At 40.0% G+C, this 20,620-nt stretch overlaps 1 non-coding gene across 1 annotated transcript; it reads left to right on the plus strand.

The window, feature by feature from the left end:
• Positions 1-18,911: 18,911 nt before the first annotated feature.
• On the plus strand, positions 18,912-19,018 carry LOC141675945 (small nucleolar RNA R71). Its single transcript, XR_012556568.1, has one exon. It is a non-coding gene; the product is annotated as a small nucleolar RNA R71 (small nucleolar RNA).
• The last annotated feature ends 1,602 nt before the right edge of the window (positions 19,019-20,620 follow it).

Here is a 20,620-nt window from a genome sequence, read left to right on the forward strand (position 1 = left end):
TGACAATAATATTATGAATACAATCATGAGATTCTTGTGTTTATGAAACACATAATTAAATATGAATTTTCAATATTGAGAGAAAGGATGATTATGTCAAAAGCAGATTTCTATCTGTAAGAAAAGGGTATTAAGTGACGCCTCTTGACAATGCTCCCCCCGATCTGTGAATCATTTGATTATCGATTATTGATTTGAAATATTTAATTTAAAAGGAAGAATCTCTTTATAATATGATTATGATTGTAACATAATATAATCCCTCTAAAATTAAATAATATCAAGTAGTAATTGGCCAATGACACAACGGGCTTGTGTCAGTCATAGCCTTTCAACATGGTAGAAAGTGGTTCTTATTTTTAAATCATTGTCATTTCGTGCTACAACCGAGGGCTTTGATTCCGAAATAAGAAATACTTGTCTATTACATAGAGATGTATACATTGAATTAGAATCTAAATCGTTACGTGATACAGCCGTGGGCCGTTGGAGACTGATTCAATTGTACAAAATGTTGGGTTAGACTTGACTTAGAATATTGAGTTTGTCGTGCTACAGTCGTGACTCAATTATTCAAGAGGCTAAAGTTTTATTAAAGGATAACATAAGATGTAATTGACAAGAGTTTTCTGCCTATTGAACATCACATGACGTTTTGTGCTACAGCCGAGGTTGTGTGATGGAATGTAGGATCCCTATTCCCACTAGCATTATGAATGCTTAATTTTCACTTAGGGGTTGTATAAATTAGATAAACTAGTGGGAGCCACTTATGAATAAAGACCCGATTCATATAGTGTTTTAAAATGAAATTGAATATTTGCTAAGTGTTGTTATGTGTTCATCATTTACAGATTTACTATATTCGTTATGTCTTCTGTACTATCACTCCAGAGTATACTAGATGCTCACAAGTTGACTGGTCCTAATTTTGCTGACTGGCTTCAAAACTTGAGAATTGTTCTCAAGGTTGAGAAGCTGGAATATGTGCTTAAATCACCTAAGCCTACTGAACCTGCTAGCGATGCATATAATAATGAACATGTTGTGTATCGTAAGTGGATAGATGATGTAAATATTGCTCAATGCATCATGCTAGCTTCCATGAACATTGAGCTACAGAAGCAACATGAGCATATGGATGGTCACACTATCCTTATGCATCTACAAGAGTTGTATGATGTGGCAGGGAGGACAGCTCGATATGAGATATCGAATGAGCTGTTCGGTTGTAGGATGTTTGAGGGATCATCTGTGAATGACCATGTACTTAAGATGATCAATTTGATTGAACATCTTGGACAACTTAGTTTTGCCATGGATGGGGAGCTGAGCCAAGACTTGGTCTTGTAATCACTTCCGAGTTCGTTCTCGTAGTTTGTTGTGAACTTTCACATGAATAAGCTGGATGTCAGCCTGCCTGAACTCCATAACATGTTGAAGACTGCGGAATCAAATTTCCCCCCTAAGAAGAGTTCTGTTCTTCTAATTGGTGAAGGTTCCAATCCTAAGAAAAGGAAGAAGAACCTTTCCAAGAAGAAGAAAGTAGGTGAGAAAAAGCCGGTTCCACCAAAAGCTGAAGACCCCAAGAGCAAAGCTGTTTGCTTTCACTGTAACAAGGCGGGGCACTGAAAGAGGAACTGCAAGGTTTACCTTGCAGAATTGAAGAAGAAGAAGGGTAGTGAGACTACCGCTTCTGATTCAGGTATGTTCATGATCGAAGTTAATATGTCACTAAGTCAAATTTCTACTTGGGTATTAGATACCGCCTGTGGTTCTCATATTTGCAATTCGTTGCAGGGACTAAGGAGAAGTAGGACTCTTGAAGAAGAGGAGGTGATTCTACGGATGGGAAATGGAGCAAGAGTTGCTGCTGAAGCTGTAGGATCATTTCATTTACATATGCCTACGGGCAAGACTATTGTTCTAAATAATTGTTATTTTGTTCCCTCGATTGTGAGGAATATTATTTCTATTCCATATTAGACTTGGATGAATTTTCATTTGTTATTCAGAATAATAAATGTTCAATTCTTAGAGATAACGTTCTTTATGGAAGTGGTATTTTAAACAATGGTCTGTATATATGTGACGTAGAGCATAATTTACTACAAATTGAACATACTAATAAAAAAAGGGATGATGAAAATCTCACTTTCTTGTGGCACTGCGGACTTGGTCATATTAGTGAAAATAGACTGCGGACATTGCATAAGGAAGGGTTACTTGACCCCTTTGATTTTGAATCATATCCTACATGCGAGTCTTGTCTATTGGGTAAAATGACCAAATCTCCATTTAGTGGACATGGAGAGAGGGCTGCAGATTTGCTAGGATTGGTACACACAGATGTATGTGGACCAATGTCTACGCAAGCCATGGGTGGATTTTCATACTTCATTGCTTTCATAGATGATCGATCTAGATTCAGATATGTGTATTTGATGAAACACAAGTCTGAATCCTTTGAAAAGTTCAAAGAATATAAGTATGAAGTGGAGAAACAAACCAAACATAGTATTATAACTCTTCGATCAGATCAAGGTGGTGAATACTTGAATGGAGAGTTTCTAGCTTATCTCAAAGAAAATGGTATAGTCTCCCAGTGGACTCCTCCATATACTCCACAGTTGAATGGGGTATCTGAAAGGAGAAATCAAACTTTTTTAGACATTGTTCGGTCCATGATGAGCTATGCGAATCTTCCAGTATTCCTGTGGGGTTATGCATTGGAAACCTCAGCATATTTACTGAATAAGGTGCCTTCCAAATCTGTTCCTCAAACTCCATATGAGATTTGGAAAGAAAGGAAACCGAGTCTTAAACACGTTAAGATTTGGGGATGTCCAGCTTATGTCAAGAAAGTTGACCCAGATAAGCTGGAATCTCGATCTGTAAAATGTAATTTTGTGGGATATCCTAAAAAGACTTTAGGGTATTACTTTTACACCGATCATCGGGTGTTTGTCTCCTGACATGCTACCTTCTTGGAAAAGCAGTTTATCCTTAAAGGAAACAGTGGGAGCAAAATTGAACTTGATGAAGTTCAAGAAGCACAAACTACTACGGATAAAGTGGAAACACCTGTTCAGACTGAACAACCTTCTGTGGAACAGCCCATTCGTAGGTCATGGAGAGTGTCTCGCCAACCTGATAGGTATTATGGCCTTGTCATTGAGAATGACAATGAGTTGTCAATCATTGATAATGATGACCCTGTGACCTATAATGAGGCTATGAGTAGTGTTGACTCAGAGAAATGGCATAGTGCCATGAAATCCGAAATGGAATCTATGTATACCAACCAAGTATGGACTCTGGTTGAGGCGCCTGAAGGTGTTAAGCCTATTGGGTGCAAGTGGGTATACAAAAGAAAGATTGGAGAAGATGGGAAGGTGGAGACCTATAAGGCCAGGCTCGTGGCAAAAGGATTCAGAAAAAGGCAATGGATTGACTTTGATTAAACTTTTTTGCCTGTAGCCCTGTTAAAATCAATTCGGATTTTGCTTGCGATTGCTGCTTACTACGACTATGAGATCTGGCAAATGGACGTAAAAACGGCCTTCCTCAATGGGAAACTTGAAGAGGAAGTGTATATGACACAGCCAGAGGGTTTTCTTTCCAAGGGAAATGAACACCTGGTGTGTAAGCTGCTGCGAACCATATATGGTTTAAAGCAAGCTTCTCGTAGATGGAACATCCGTTTTGATGAGACAATCAAAGAGTTTGATTTTATCAAAAACATAGATGAACCATGTGTCTACAAAAAGGTTAGTGGGAGCGCAGTACCATTTCTTGTATTGTAATGAAAGAGGAGACGTCAAGAGAGTTAACACACATAACAACGTAGCAAACCCATTCACAAAGCCACTTTCTCAAAGTCACTTTGATCGTCATAAAGACAGGATGGGTATTAGATACCAGAGTGATTGGCTTTAGTACAAGTGGGAGATTGAAAGAGATGTGTCCTAAGTCCAATCATGTATGATGATTTAGGAATAACTTTTATGTAATCTGTTTTGATTTCATTGATATTAATAAAAGACTTGTTTTGGTTTTATTGCGGGCTTTATCTATTTAAGTGTTTAAATAAGATATACCATAGTTTAGAGTAAAGCTTTTTATGGATTATGATGAGATCATAATAATGAGACCTAAAAGATGATAACTCTAAACTTAAATATTTCCTGGTCATAGGATTACTAACTGGTAATTAGTAATCTGTAAAGATCGGTACATACTATGCTTGCTTCATTATGAAGGATGTCTATTCTCATAGACATTTTTGTGGTGACACTATAGCTAGTATGTAGGTGCTTATTATAGAATAAGTTCACTGAACATGACTCACACAGCTGAACAACTGATGGAGTTCACTCACGTGTCAGCAGTTGTTCACATAGTGATAGTTGTACAAGTATCCTTAGACTTGAGGTTATCATAGTCATCTTTTGTACACTGAATTATGCTTTGGTTTAGTTCTTAGTCTCCAAGGACAATTATAAGGGCTCTACTGGGTATAGGAATTTGTACACGAAGATAGTGTATGATCAATAAAGGATCTACCCCTTCCAGTGAAGGAAGAGAATGTTCAATGCTGATCCACTTATGCTAGTTCAGGAATCTCTGGCCAGAGTGAATGAAATTAGAAAGCAGTTTCTAATTTACATTAAATAGAACTAAGCATAGTGAATGGGAAAGCAAATGATTAAATAAGATAGGCTTGACACAAGTTCCATGCCTTGTATTTAATCGTGATATTGCAGGGTAGAAGGAATTGATTGTACGGTAACTATTCACTGAATAGGTTCTTGGTATTTTAAGCAGTGAATTCGTATTATCCGGATAGTCATGATATGCTGAGAAGTATCCCTCACGATGTAGAATAAATATGATTAATTAATTAATCATATTTAATGAATTAGAGAATTTATATAAATAATGATAAAATAGTTTTATTATTATTTATTTCTACTACCGGCTTAATATTGAACCTACAGGGTCACACCATAAAAGAGAATGATTTAATGGTGGAGGAATTAATTAATAATGGCTGATAATTATTTATTTGTGAAATAAATAATTAATTAGCAAATTTAATAATTGATTAAATTAGATTTAATTAAATTATAAATTAATTAAGAAAAGTTCTTAATATTATTAATTAAGAATTTAATTTGGAAATTAAATCAAGTAAGAGAATTATTTTTCTAAAGTGTTTAGAAAAGGGATTAATGATTAAAAGGTGTTTTAATTATTAGTTAATTGGTTAATAAGAATAATCAATTAAAGGGTTAATAATAATAATATTTTATGGAAAATTTTCAGCTGAAAATTTTGCCTATAAATATACTATTATAAACCCAATTTGCCTTTAAAAAAAACCCAAAATACAAACCCTAATTCTAAAGTAGAACAAGAGGGAGGCAACTAATTCTCTCAACCTCTTCCTCCTCCATCACATTATACTCTTGGTGGATACCGGTGGAGTGCTTCACAATTGAGGAGCAGCTGCTAGGGATCTCCGTTCATCGTTCTTGGATCGCTATTAAAGACCTCCATTTTTCCATTAACGTAAAGATTCTTAAGGTAAACATACTGAACTACAAATTAAATATTATTTTTCGCATGGATCCTGCGGAGGGTTTCAGTTTTTTTTCTAAATTTAAATTTATGTTTTCGTTGCGTTTATGTGCTAAAAACCCTTCACTTCATGGGATAAGGAATCAGTTTCCTACTTCCTTGGACTCCAAAGTCCATTTTAATTCAGAGACTTGCCCACCAAGTCTCCTAACCCAAGTCCAATTCTAGGACTCCCAACATCTATATAAGGGGTCTCACCCCCACCAATCAGAACTACATTTTTTGACTTGATCCTTGGCAATCAACAAGGTACGTAGGCATCTTGTTAAGGCAGATTGAGTCACGAAACACAAGAGCAGTCAAATAGAGCCTCGAAGCTCACGTTCCCTAGTAATAGATACAACAATTATTATACCTTAGTTTTTGATCCATAACATTTGGCGCCGCCTGTGGGAAAGCACAGCAACAACCATGGCGAGAACATGGAGAACAAGCAATGCCCTTGAAGGATGAACACCCGCGGGGACAACCCAAACGATTTCGTCAACCATGGAGGTGCCTTCGCATTCAACCTATACCGCCACCCAAGGAGAAGCCCATGTAGGGGCAACTGGACCTCAGCCACAATGGACGATTCCCTCGGCTACTCAAGGGACGAATCCCCGACTTCAGCATCTATACACACCTATGAATTCTTGACCCATTGGGTATGAGTATTCAACTATTGTGACTACTAACCCCCCTTATGGGATGCCCCTTTACCCCGAGGTTGGGGGAAGTGGGCATGCTGGATGGAGTGAAGTACGGAGGCAAACACCCCCTATATTCAAGGTTTGGCTCCTATCCCGGAGGATCAGGAATTTTCTGGTCCTTATACTGAGAGAGATTCCGAATCTTCGGACGATGAAGTGGCCCCAAGAAGGAGACGTGCCGGCAAAGAACCGATGGCTGATGGCAACCGACGTCCTAGGAGTACCCGAGGGGTGAATCCCCAAGAGGTGCAGGAGAGAATCAAAGCCCACGAGGATGAGATTCAAGGGATGAAGCGTGACTTGGAGGCGCACTACAACAGGGAACTAGGAATGAGTTCTTCAAGATGTCCTTGGCCAAACGCCCCCCTGAAAGCATGTTGCAGCTCCAAGATAGAGCCGGGAAGTACATCAAGGTGGAATAGAGCATGAGGAAGACCGTAGTAAATAACGAGCTTGCTGGAGGCAAGAAGTGGAAAACCGATCTGATATATATTGCAAAGGACAAGTATCCTAGAACTGAGCAAAGCAATGACTCAACCCCGAAGAAGGGAGGACCTGGACAAAAGTTCACTGAGTATGCTAAGCTGAATGTTCCTAAAAGCCAGATTTTGATGGAAATCGAGAAAGATCGAGATATTCGTTGGCCTAAGCCCCTAAAGGCTGATCTTGCCAAACTTGATAAGGGCAAGTATTGCAGATTTCACAAAGATGTTGGTCATGACACCGATGAGTGTAGACAACTGAAAGATGAAATTGAATTCCTTATTTGAAAAGGAAGATTGAACAAGTACACTGGAGATGGAGGAGATAGGAACAACACTGTGAGAAAGAACTTTGATGATCGTAGGAGAGATCTAGATGATCAAGGGTGAAATCCCCAACCTAGGGGACCCGTGATAAATGCGATCTTTGGAGGACCGCGATCCCGAGGACCTGTGATAAATATAATCTTTGGGGGACCAACTGCTGCTGGTTTATCCAAGAATTCAAGGAAAGTGTATACTAGAGAAGTCATGCACATTGTCGGGGAAGCCCCGAAAAGGGCTAGGACAGAAGTGACAGTGGCATTTGATGATTCTGACTTGGAAGGTATGAAATTTCCTCATGACGACCCACTGGTCATAACATCGATAATAGGGAACAACCCAGTGAAGAGGGTCCTTGTAGATAATGGAGCCTTGGTGGATATCTTGCTTCATGATACTTTCTTGAGGATGGGTTATAATGATTCGCAATTGACCCCGACTGACATGCCAATATATGGATTTGCAGGAGTAGAATGCCCCATGGAAGGGATAATTAAGTTGCCAACGACCATAGGACATGAGCCAAGGCAAGCAACACAGATGTTGGACTTTGTGGTGGTGAAGGCTAGTTCAACTTACAACGCGATTATGGGAAGAATAGGGATACATGCCTTTAAGGCAGTACCTTCTTCCTACCATTCAGTTATGAAATTTCCCACCAAGAATGGGATTGGAGAAGAAAGAGGAGATCAAAAATGGCTAGAAGTTGTTATGTGGCCTCATTGAGGGCAGATGGAGTTGGGGGGGGGGCAGGTTCTGCCTATTGAAGATCTGGATATTCGAGAGAATGATGAGAAAAGAGGGAAGCCAGCAGAAGACTTGGTTTCAATTCCTTTAGCCCCGAGGATCCTAAGAAGGTGACTTTCGTTGGAGCCACACTAGAGGATCCCCTTAGAGGGAAGTTGGTGAAATTTTTGCAAGAAACTAGTGATGTGTTTGCATGGTCGGCGGCTGATATGCCAGGTATAGACCCGGAACTGATCACTCACAAGCTGAATGTAGATCCAAGTCAGAAGACAGTGAAGCAAAAGAAAAGAAGCTTCACTCTAGAGAGGTAAGAAGCTATTAAATAAGAAGTAGAAAAGCTCTTAGAGGCTGGTTTCATTGAAGAGATTCAATTTCCGGAATGGTTAGCAAATCCTGTAATGGTAAAAAAGGCAAATGGAAAGTGGAGAATGTGCGTGGACTTCACTGACCTAAATGATGCATGCCCAAAAGATTGTTTTCCGTTGCCAAGGATAGATATATTGATAGCTGGACATGAGATGCTAAGCTTCATGGATGGATTTAGTGGATAAAATCATATCAAGATGCACAAGGACGACATCCCAAAGGTATCATTCATCACTGACTTTGGTGTTTATTGTTATCTTGTTCTGGCATTTGGTCTCAAGAATGCAGGAGCCACCTATCAAAGGTTGGTAAATTAAATTTTCAAGGATCTTATTGGTAAAACCATGGAAGTTTATGTTGATGACATGTTAGTCAAGAGTCTAGTGAAGACTGACCATATAACCCATTTGAGTGAAGCTTTTGAGGTCCTGAGGTACCACAAGATGATGTTGAATCCTACAAAGTGTGCTTTCGGAGTAGGATCTGGAAATTTTTTGGGATTGATGGTCTCCAAGAGAGGAATTGAGGCCAATATCGACAAAATAAAGGCAATCCTACACATGGAACCACCAAAAACTATTAAAGATATTCAAAAGCTCACTGGAAGGGTTGCAGCGTTGGGGAGATTCATCTCCAAGTCTGGGGACAAGTGTTTATCATTCTTCAAATCCTTAAAAAGGTAAAGGATTTTGTATGGAGTGAGGAAAGCCAGATGGCATTCGAGGAGTTAAAGAGGTATATGGCCCAGGCCCCGTTGTTGGCTAAGCCAGCTCTGAACGAAGTTTTATACTTGTACTTGGTTGTTTCAGAGAATGCCTTGAGCGCTGTATTGGTTAAGGAGGAACTTAAAATCCAGAAACCCGTGTAGTTGTGTACTATGTTAGGAAAATTCTGTATGGAGTTGAGTTGAATTATTCAACTATTGAGAAGTTTGCTTTAGCCTTGATAATGGCTTCAAGAAAGTTACGTCCTTACTTTCAGGCTCATCAAATTGAGGTGCTAACAAATCAGCCCCTGCGAAATATCATTCTTAGTCCCAAGGCTAGTGGGAGGTTGATCAAGTGGTCAATAGAGCTGGGAGAATTCGACATCAAGTATAAGCCACAAACGGAAATAAAAGCCTAGGCATTGGCTGACTTCGTGGTGGAATGTACCATACCCAACCAAGAAGTCGGGGGCAGGAAGATACTGTACCTCCGAACACAGAAGGTAATAAAGGGAAGGAAGTTAAGGAGAAGGAATATTGGGTCCTCTATTTTGATGGAGCATCAAAAACAAATTCAAGTTGCGCGGGTTTGGTTTTACAAAGCCCCGATGGGTTCTTAATTGAATATGCTATGAAGTTAGACTTCCCAACTACGAACAACGAAGCAGAATATGAAGCTTTGATAGCTGGCCTCGGCCTAGCAGGAACACTAAGGGTCAAGAACTTAAAAGTCTGTGGAGACTCAAAGCTGGTAATATCCCAGGTCAAGGGAGAGTATGAAGTAAGGGATGACACAATGGCTAAGTATGTTCGCCTAGTAAGGGCAGTGATGACCCAATTCGATGAGTGCCATGTTGAGTTAGGCACAAAACACGCGCTAATAATTCACGCAAGTATACGTGTTCGCAAGTAATATAGAATAATTTCTAGTTCGTTCCCACAGAGACTCAGACTAATTATATTTAATTAACACTCACTCACCAATGTATGATTACTTCTCAATGTCAAGATAATAACACTTTAGATTGATTAACTAAATATTAAGTACGAGAATTAAAACACTTAATTGACACTTGAATTAACAATATTAAACACACATGAGATCATAACTTCATTACTACTTCCTTCAATAGTTATTGTTATTACCCTTAGCATGTAACGGTGATGATATTAATCGAATAACACGAAACTGATAAAAGCCAACTTTCATTGTACTAATACCATTCTACCAATCATCCACAATTAAGATAGAAGTTGAATAGGCATCAATTATGTTGAGACCTTATATGTCTACAGAATTTGACAACATAATGATTTAAGCACAGATTATTCTTTATGATTACACAAGGCAAGTAAAATGGTTAGAGTTACCCACTAATCATGCATACACATACATGAACCTATTCTAGCATGGCAAGTTCCAAACCTCAAGATCCACCGTCGCTTCACAAGAGATTAACAGACTATCTTATATGTTCGCGACACACATAAGATGAATAAACACAACCTATGCTAGATATCATACAATCATCACACACTAAGGTATTAAACAACTAACTAAAGAAATCCATAGTAGATCCGTTACGACCCCATGATCATGATTAGCCCATGATAGAACTCATCATCAACATGGGTTCATATGAAAACATTATAATAACACACAATATAAACTAATAAAAATACTTATTAAAACCAAAGTACGTCACAAGAGTAATAAGATTCAAAGTAAAGAAAACTAGCATCCACTGATACAATGAATAAAAGAATCACAAGAAAATGTATGCTTCCTCTTCTTCATTACGATGTGCTAAAACGGTCTTCTTCTCTCTCTCCTTGCTCCTTGCTTAATACCACACACTTTGAAACGTCTCTGAAAACTACTTATATAGAAACCCACAAGAACCAGCCGTCTCAGAAGTCCACCAGAATAAGGATTGTAAAAATCAGTATTAATTTTCTCGACCCCGGGCGGCCGCCCCAGATTCTTGAGCGGGCGCCCCATCTCCCAAGCGGCCGCCCCAGCTTCCTGGGCGAGCGCCCCAGCTTCCTAGGCGGGCGCCCCAGCACTTTCTGGAAAATATAAAATTCTGCTCATGATTTTGTTGAAATTATGTTCCTAACTTCCCACAACCAATGCCAAGCACTTCCCTAGGCTTATTTCGATGAATTCTTCCTACATACGCCAGTTATACCTGAAATGCAAAAACACTAGAAAAACGCATCAAATACACAAAATACTTGACTTTAAGACATCAATTCAAGCCATTATAAGACGTTCTAAGTGGTATAAAATGCCACTTATCACACCCCCAAACTTAAATCGATGTTTGTCCTCAAGCTTCACAGACTCAAAAACAAAACAAAAACATGCATGAATGCAAACTACATGAAATGCATCGATCCCCCTCATAATGACTAAACCAACCAACTCATGACATCTTAACAAATGCAATTAGGTGACTAAAGATCAATCAAATCATGCAACCTAACATACAACTAGAAACGTGGTGTGTGCGGATGCTTAACAGATATGCTTCGAAACTAGATCAATTATCATAAAGTGATTATCCTCAAGGCAATCACATGATTATACGAAGAATAAATTCTAGGCACAAAATGACTTATAACACTTCAAGATCACTGGAGCTTATTACGGAATCATGCTTTTATTCAACACAACAAACAAATACTTATTTGATCGTGCAATGAGTTAGGTCCACAAAAGACTTATGTAATGGCATCCATTTAGCGAGCGTTAGGTTAGCGGATCCCAGACTAATAAAAGCCTTAGGTCACTAGGCACAAAGTCCCCTAAGAACTTAATAACTCGAATACCAAAGAGCCCACTCATGATCAATTATGTATTAAACTTTATATTTTTTTCTTCTTTTTTTTTCTTTTCTCTTTTTTTCTCTTTTTTTCAAATTTCTGAGCAAGTGCGTTTCGCTCCATCTTGCTCAACCCTAGACTACTCGCATAAAAATACGAGCTGGCTACTAGCCAATTGACACCTAGCCACAATTAGCAATGAATTCCAATTTTTACTCCAATTTTTTTCTTTTCATGCCTTTTATCATTAAGAGCATATCATAAATTCTAAGCACAATCAATAGATTAATCTCAAAAACCATCAAACCATGACAACAATCTAGTCCTTAAGCATACTCTAAGACTTAGTGAAATTACAAGTGTTTCTAGCATGCATGTCAACCTACAAGATTCAACATCACTTTAACGTTATCACTACACTCGCATCAATATCACAAATCAATCGATAACGCAACGCAAAAGGGATCATGGAGCTAGATGACATCATAAATAAAGATATAAAATAAAAAATAAAAACTATATATGGCAAAAATATGCACTATATGAACTAAACTATCATGAATATGTAACTACAAGACACACACACAAATATATTCCTTAACTACCACCCCCAAACTTTAAATCTTCACTGTCCCCAGTGAAGGCAGTATAAAGGAACACAGGGTATACCTACTCATAGAAATCATCATCATCACCCTCAGAGGGTGGAGTGTTAGGAGGCGGATAAGAAGAGTCCTCTCCAAAAACGGGCCACTGGATGTCAGCTCCAAGGCCTCTGAAAGCAGTCCCAAGTGCGAGGGTGAGCTCCTGAGCAAACCTACTCTGTGACTTATACATCGCATCCATCCTCCTGGAAAGCCTCCTATACTGGGCATCAGCCATTCCTGAACCAGCACCTTCCCGGGCTCTAGAAGATCTTGCCTCCTCACGAGCCTGACTAGGCCTAGCCATAGTAGCACCAGCTACTGGTCGTCCTCCTGGAAGATGATATCCCAAACCATGCTCTTCGGGCTCTCCACCCGTCCACTTCTGCATCGCATTCAGCGTCGCTGAGTCAATAGGAGCAGCCGACATCTGCAGCTGCTCGTAAGACGACCAATAAACTCCAACTGCTCTGCACAGCTTCGTGACAATAGATGCATAAGGGATGTTGCTTTGTGTCCTCCCCTTAAAAACTTCAAAATCCCTTGGTAGATGAACTCACCAAGGTCCACATAATACTCCTCATTCAAGATCCCCCATAACAACCTTGCTCTCTCAACTGTAACCTCATGTGCATGTGAAGTAGGCAAAATATTAGCACAAATAAAAGCATTCCATGCACGGGCATACCTATTCATCGCAACTGCCGGAAAAGAACGATACTCGTTAGATCTCATCTTAAACTTCCAAACCGTGCCCGACTGACAGAGAGTAGCACAAATCAAATCCAAATCAAAATCCCCGAGGGTCTTCTCATTCCAATTCTCCTCATCGGGCTTCCTTTGTCGCTACCCAATAACACGGAGAATCGCCTCAGGCTAATAATCAACAGTAAGCCCACGAACAACCTTATACCCATTCTTGTCAGTCTTGGCATTAGCATAAAACTCGCGAACCACACTCATTGGAACCGCCTCCGGTGACTCACAAAAAAAAATCCACCCTTTCTCTGCAATCATTGGTAATAACTCACCATCCCTCCCCGATGGGAAAAATCCCCTCTCCTTCAGAATTGGCTTAGTCAGAAGCCTAGTATACTCCTCCTCAGCAGCTCTATCCATCAAACGGGGCCTCGTAGCAGTTCCTCTCGAAGAATCAGCAGTAGGAACAGTGTTGTTGCTATCAATAGTTCGAGATCTCTTAGGTGTCATTAAAACTGAGAAAAAGTGTTTAAGAGTTGTGTTTTGAGTGTAGGAGAGGGTTTTTAAGTTGTAAGTATATGGGAGTGTATATGGAGGTGTTGTGTGTATATATAGGGTAGGATTTAGGGTTAGAATTAGAGTAGAAGTGGGGTTTGTGGGAGAGAAAATGTGGGTTTGTGGGTTGTTGCTGTGGGTTTTATTTTATTTTTGGGTTTTCTGATTTTTTTGGATTTTTATAAGGCCGAAAAAAATTCTGACAGAAGGGTCCCGAGCGGTCGCCCAGGCTTTCCAGGCGGGCGCCCCAGACTCCAGGCGGCCGCCCAGGAATTCCAGGCGGGTGCCCCAGACTCCAGGCGGCCGCCCAGGAATTCCAGGCGGGCGCCCCAGAGGTTTCTGGAAAAAAAATTTCTCCCCAAATTTTCTGATTGTTTTGGGTTTTTTGGATATGGTACTAACTTCTAAAGGTTCCTAAAGGTTAAAGTCTTGGGTTGCCTCCCAAGAAGCGCTTCTTTTACGTCATTAGCTTGACGTAGAGGAGTTCAATCAAGTTGACAATAAAACGGCACTAACCACTTCTCGGTCTATCGTCTCCCCATAGTAATGCTTCAATCTCTGACCATTAACCTTGAATGCTTGGCCCGGATCGTTCTAAAAAATCTCCACCGCTCCATGTAGAAACACAGTTTTGACGATAGAAGGTCCATACCACCTTGATTTCAACTTTCCAGGAAAAAGTCGGAGACGAGAGTTGAATAAAAGAACTTGTTGCCCCGGCACGAATGACTTAGGAGATAGCTTCCTGTCGTGCCACCTTTTTACTTTTTCCCTGTACATTTTGTTGTTCTCGTACGCTTGAAGTCGAAATTCATCAAGTTCGTTTAACTGAAGCATTCGCTTCTTCCCAACTGCATCTAGATCAAGGTTTAACTTCTTCAACGCCCAATAAGCCTTATGTTGAAGCTCCGCGGGTAAATGACATCCCTTACCATAGACAAGTTGAAACGGGGACATCCCAAGTGGAGTCTTGTATGTTGTATAATATGCCTAAATAGCTTCATCGAGCTTTAAAGACCAATCCTTCCTTGATGGAAAAACAACTTTCTCCAGAATACGCTTGATCTCTCTATTAGACACTTTAGCTTGACTATTAGTTTGCGGATGATAGGCAGTAGCAACACGATGATTCACATTGTAGCGCTGCATCATAGAAGTAAACTTACAGTTGCAGAAATGTGACCCCTCATCACTTATGATCACTCGTGGCATTCCAAACCTAGTGAATATCTGCTTATGGAGAAAATTCAACACTACCTTTGCATCATTCATCGGCAGAGCCTTGACTTGTACCCATTTCGAGATATAATCCACTTCCAGCAAGATGTATTGATTATTGCAGGACGAGACAAATGGTCCCATGAAATCGATTCCCCAAACATCAAAAACCTAGACTTCAAGCATCACATTTAAAGTCATCTCATCCTTTCTAGTAAGATTCCCCACTCTTTCACAACGATCACACCTTAAAACGAACTGATGCGCATCCTTAAACAGCGTAGGCCAGAAAAAACCTGCTTGCAAAATACGAGCTGCCGTCTTTTCACCACCATAATGTCCACCATAAATTGTGGAATGGCAGTCTCGTAATATCCCCTCCGTCTCACAGAATGGGATACATCTCCTAATGATCTGGTCAGCTCCCTGTCTAAACAAATATGGTTCATCCCACATGTACCACTTCACCTCATGCAGAAACTTCTTCTTCTGAGTTGTATTCATATTAGGAAGCATTATATTGCTGACAAGATAGCTCACAATATCTGTGAACCATGGCTCTTCCTCCTGAACTGTGAACAACTGCTCATCTGGAAAAGATTCGTTGATCAATGTCTTATCATGTGAAGTAGAATCGGGATTCTCCAATCTAGAGAGATGGGCAGCTACTTGATTCTCAGTACCTTTTCGATCCTTGATTTCTAACTCAAATTCCTGTAGTAAGAGCACCCAATGAATAAGTCTAGGCTTCGAATCCTTCTTTGAGACCAAATAGCGAATGGCAGCATGATCAGTGAATACTGTCACCTTTGTCCCAAGCAGATAAGATCGAAATTTTTCGAAACCAAAGACTATAGCCAAGAGCTCCTTCTCAGTAGTGGTGTAGTTCATTTGAGATCCATTAAGCGTCTTACTAGCATAGTAGACCACATGAAAAAGATTATTCTTGCGTTGCCCAAGAACTGCTCCCACTGCATAATCACTCGCATCACACATCATCTCAAAAGGTTCTGTCCAATCAGGTGTCGTAATAACTGGTGCAGTTATCAAACTCTTCTTGAGAGTCTCGAATGACGCCAAGCATTCATCATCAAATTTGAAAGGCACATTTTTCTCGAGCAAGTTGCACAACAGCTTAGATATCTTCGAGAAGTCCTTGATGAAATGCTAATAAAAACCCGCATGACCAAGAAAACTATGGATTTCTTTCATAAAAATAGGTGGTGGAAGATTTTCAATGACTCCCACCTTGGCTTTGTCCACCTCAAGGCCCTTGCTAGAGACTTTATGCCCAAGAATAATGCCTTCACGCACCATAAAGTGACACTTTTCCCAATTGAGCACTAAATTGGTTTCCACACACCTTTTGAGCACTGAACGAAGATTATTCAAACATTCATCAAATGAATATCCAAAGACGGAGAAGTCATCCATGAACACTTCGACATTGTTTCCAATCATATCAGAGAATATAGCCATCATGCATCTCTGAAAAGTGGCAGGTGCACCACATAAGCCAAACGAAACTCTTCGAAAAGCAAATATGCCAAATGGACAAGTGAAAGTAGTCTTTTCTTGATCTTCTGGTGCAATGCAAACCTGATTATAGCCCGAATAGCCATCCAGAAGACAATAATACTCATGACCGGCCAACCTGTCAAGCATCTGATCAATAAATGGAAGAGGGAAGTGATCCTTCCTCGTGGATTTGTTCAACTTTCTGTAATCCATGCATACCCTCCATCCTGTGACTGTTCGAGTGGGGATGAGCTCGTTCTTCTCATTTGCTACCACAATTATACCTCCTTTCTTAGGTACACATTGCACGAGGCTCACCCAAGAACTGTCAGATATAGGATATATGATTTCTGCATCTAGCCACTTCAGAATTTCTTTCTTCACCACTTCTTTCATGATAGGATTAAGTCTTCGCTGTTGCTCAACCGTCAGCTTACTACCTTCCTCTAGCAGAATTTTATGCATGCAGTACGAAGGGCTTATACCTTTTATATCTGCTATAGTCCATCTGATGACCGATTTGAATTCTCTCAAGATCCTCAAGAGCTTTTCCTCTTCACTACCTGAAAGGTCAGATGCAATAATAACAGGCAAAGTAGATGCATCACCTAAAAAAGCATACCTCAAGTGTTCAGGCAATGGTTTAAGCTCCAAATTAGGTGCTTCCTCAATAGATGGTTTGAGCTTTCCCTCAGCATTCTTGAGATCAGTATTACCAAGAGATTCAAATGGCATGTCTAGCTTTCGCCTCCAAGGAGAAGCATTTAGATATTGTAATTGCTCATTGCCTTCCTCATCTTCACTATCAAATTCCCCCACTAAGGCTTTCTCTAAGGCATCAGACATTAGCACATGATCAAGTTCTGAAGTTACCGCAGAATCAATCAAATCCACCTTTAAGCACTCCTCATCTTCTGTAGGGAATTTCATTGCCTTGAATACATTGAATGTCACATTCTGATCCTGCACCCTCATAGTAAGTTCACCTTTCTGCACATCTATCAAGGTACAGCCTGTAGCCAAGAAAGCTCTTCCCAAGATTATGGGAATCTTCTTATCTTCCTCGAAATCCAAAATGACAAAGTCTGCAGGGAAGAAGAGCGTATCCACCTTTACTAACACGTCTTCCACGATGCCTCGTGGGTATGTAATAGAACGATCAACCAATTGTAGAGACATGTAGGTGGGCTTTGGATCAGGCAAATTTAACTTTTTGAAGATAGACAATGGCATCAGATTGATGCTTGCTCCCAAATCGCACAGGCACTTGTCGAAAGACAACTTGCCAATGGTGCAAGGAATGGTGAAGCTACCTGGATCTTTAAGCTTCGGAGTTAATTTTTGTTGCAGCACAACACTGCACTCTTCCGTTAGAGCAACGGTATCAAGGTCATCCAGTTTCACCTTCCTTGAAAGAATACTCTTCATAAATTTCGCATAACTAGGCATTTGCTCCAGAGCCTCGGCGAAAGGTATGTTGATGTGAAGTTTCTTGAACACCTCCAGAAACTTACCGAACTGCTTATCCAGCTTTTGTTTTTGCAATCTCTTAGGAAAAGATGGTGGAGGATAGAGCTGTTTCTCCCTTGTATTACCCTCAGGCAGAGTGTGTTCAACAGTAGTCTTCCTTGATTCCGCCGCTTTCTCCTTTTACTTCTCTTCTTCATCTACAACTTTAGCTTCTCCATCTTTTGTTTTTTCAGCATCAGCAACTTTTCTAGACCTTAAGGTGACAGCCTTGACTTGTTCCTTAGCTTCCTTCCTGCCTGGCACTTCAGTATCACTGGGAAGTGTTCCAGGTTGATGATTGAGCATGACATTGGCTATTTGACCGATTTGATTCTCCAAGGTCTTGATAGAAACAGCCTGACTTTTGCACAACAGCTTGAGCTCCTTGAAATCTGCACTAGAAGGTGGAGCAGCACCTCCTTGTTGAGGATATGATTGCCTTTAAGCATAATGTTGTGGTTGCTGGAATCCAGGTGGATTAAACTGCTTACTTATAGGTTGCTGATATGGTTGCTGAACAGCATTCTGATTATTGCTCCAACTGAAATTGGGATGATTTCTGTTGTTAGGATGATAAGTAGCTGGCACAGGCTGCTGCGGTCACTGATAATTGTTCACATACTGAACAGATTCATTAACGAGAGAACACTGATCCGTAGAATGAGAGCCTGCACAAAGCTCACAGACCATAGCTATCTGATTGACTCCATAGTTGGCTAAGGAATCGATCTTCAAAGATAGCGCTTGGAGCTGCGCTGTAATAGCTGTAGCTGCATCAACTTCCAGAATACCTGCTACCTTCCCAGGCATCATCCTTTGAGTTTGGTTTTGATGCTCATTTGCAGCCATAGTTTCAATAAGGTTATAAGCCTCAGTATAGCTTTTGGCCCACAAGGCGCCTCCAGCTGCTGCATCGAGCATGGGCCGAGATTGGGCCCCCAAACCATTATAGAAACCAATGATCACCATCCAGTCAGGCATACCATGATGTGGACACTTTCTAAACATCTCCTTGTAGTGCTCCCAAGCTTCGCACATAGATTCAGTCGGTTGCTGCGTAAACTGAGTAAGAGCACTCCTCATAGCTGTGGTCTTTGCCATTGGATAGAACTTCACCAGAAACTTTTGCGCAAGATCTTGCCAAGTAGTGATGGACCCAGCTAGTTCAGAATGTAACCAGTCCTTAGCTTTATCCCTCAGAGAAAATGGGAAAAGCCTCAGCTTGATAGCCTCATTAGTAACACCATTATATTTGAAAGTACTACAGATCTCGAAAAAATTCTTGATATGCATGTTGGGGTCTTCAGTCGCAGCACCTCCAAAAGAAACAGAATTCTGCACCATCTGAATAGTGCCCGGCTTGATTTCAAAAGTATTAGCCTGAATAGCCGGATGAAGGATGCTTGACCGAATATCATCAATTTTAGGCCGAGAAAAGTCCATAAGAGCTGGATCCACTGCTGGAACTATACGATCACCCATGATTACTGGTTCTTTCGCTCACTCTCTTTATCCGAATCTTCAAAATCTATCTTCTCCGGAATATCAAGAACTGAGTCTGTCTCCTCAGCCGTATCTAAAGTCCTCTTGCGAGTACGAGAACGTGTTTGCATAAACGCTCGCTAAAGTACCTGAAACACAACCGAAAACTATAAGTAACACGCCTTAATCAATGAGCCCTAATGACCACTGATGGTAAGTACATAAACTAAACAAATACGCCGAGTCCCCGGAAGTGGTGCCAAAAACTTGTTAGGCATAAAACACGCGCTAATAATTCACGCAAGTATACGTGTTCGCAAGTAATATAGAATAATTTCTAGTTCGTTCCCACATAGACTCAGACTAATTATATATAATTAACACTCACTCACCAATGTATGATTACTTCTCAATGTCAAGACAATAACACTTAAGATTGATTAACTAATTATTAACTACAATTAACTATAAGAATTAAAACACTTAATTGACACATGAATTAACAATATTAAACACACATGAGATCATAACTTCATTACTACTTCCTTCAATAGTTATTGTTATTACCCTTAGCATGTAACGGTGATGATATTAATCGAATAACACGAAACTGATAAAAGCCAACTTTCGTTGTACTAATACCATTCTACCAATCATCCACAATTAAGTTAGAAGTTGAATAGGCATCAATTATGTTGAGACCCTATATGTCTACAGAATTTGACAACATAACGATTTAAGCACAGATTATTATTTATGATTACACAGGGCAAGTAAAATGGTTAGAGTTACGCACTAATCATGCATACACATACATGAACCTATGCTAGCATGGCAAGTTCCAAACCTCAAGATCCACCGTCACTTCACAAGAGATTAACAGACTATCTTATATGTTCGCGACGTACATAAGACGAATAAGCACAACCTATGCTAGATATCATACAATCATCACACACTAAGGTATTAAACAACTAACTAAAGAAATCCATAGTAAATCTGTTACGACCCCATGATCACGATTAGCCCATGAGTGAACTCATCATCACCATGGGTTCATATGAAAACATGATAATAACACACAATATAAACTAATAAAAATACTTATTAAAACCAGAGTACGTCACAAGAGTAATAAGGTTCAAAGTAAAAAAACTAGCATCCACTGATACAACGAATAAAAGAATCACAAGAAAACGTATGCTT

The sequence above is a fragment of the Apium graveolens genome, chromosome 7 (assembly GCF_009905375.1).
Source record: "Apium graveolens cultivar Ventura chromosome 7, ASM990537v1, whole genome shotgun sequence".
NCBI lineage: Eukaryota > Viridiplantae > Streptophyta > Magnoliopsida > Apiales > Apiaceae > Apium > Apium graveolens.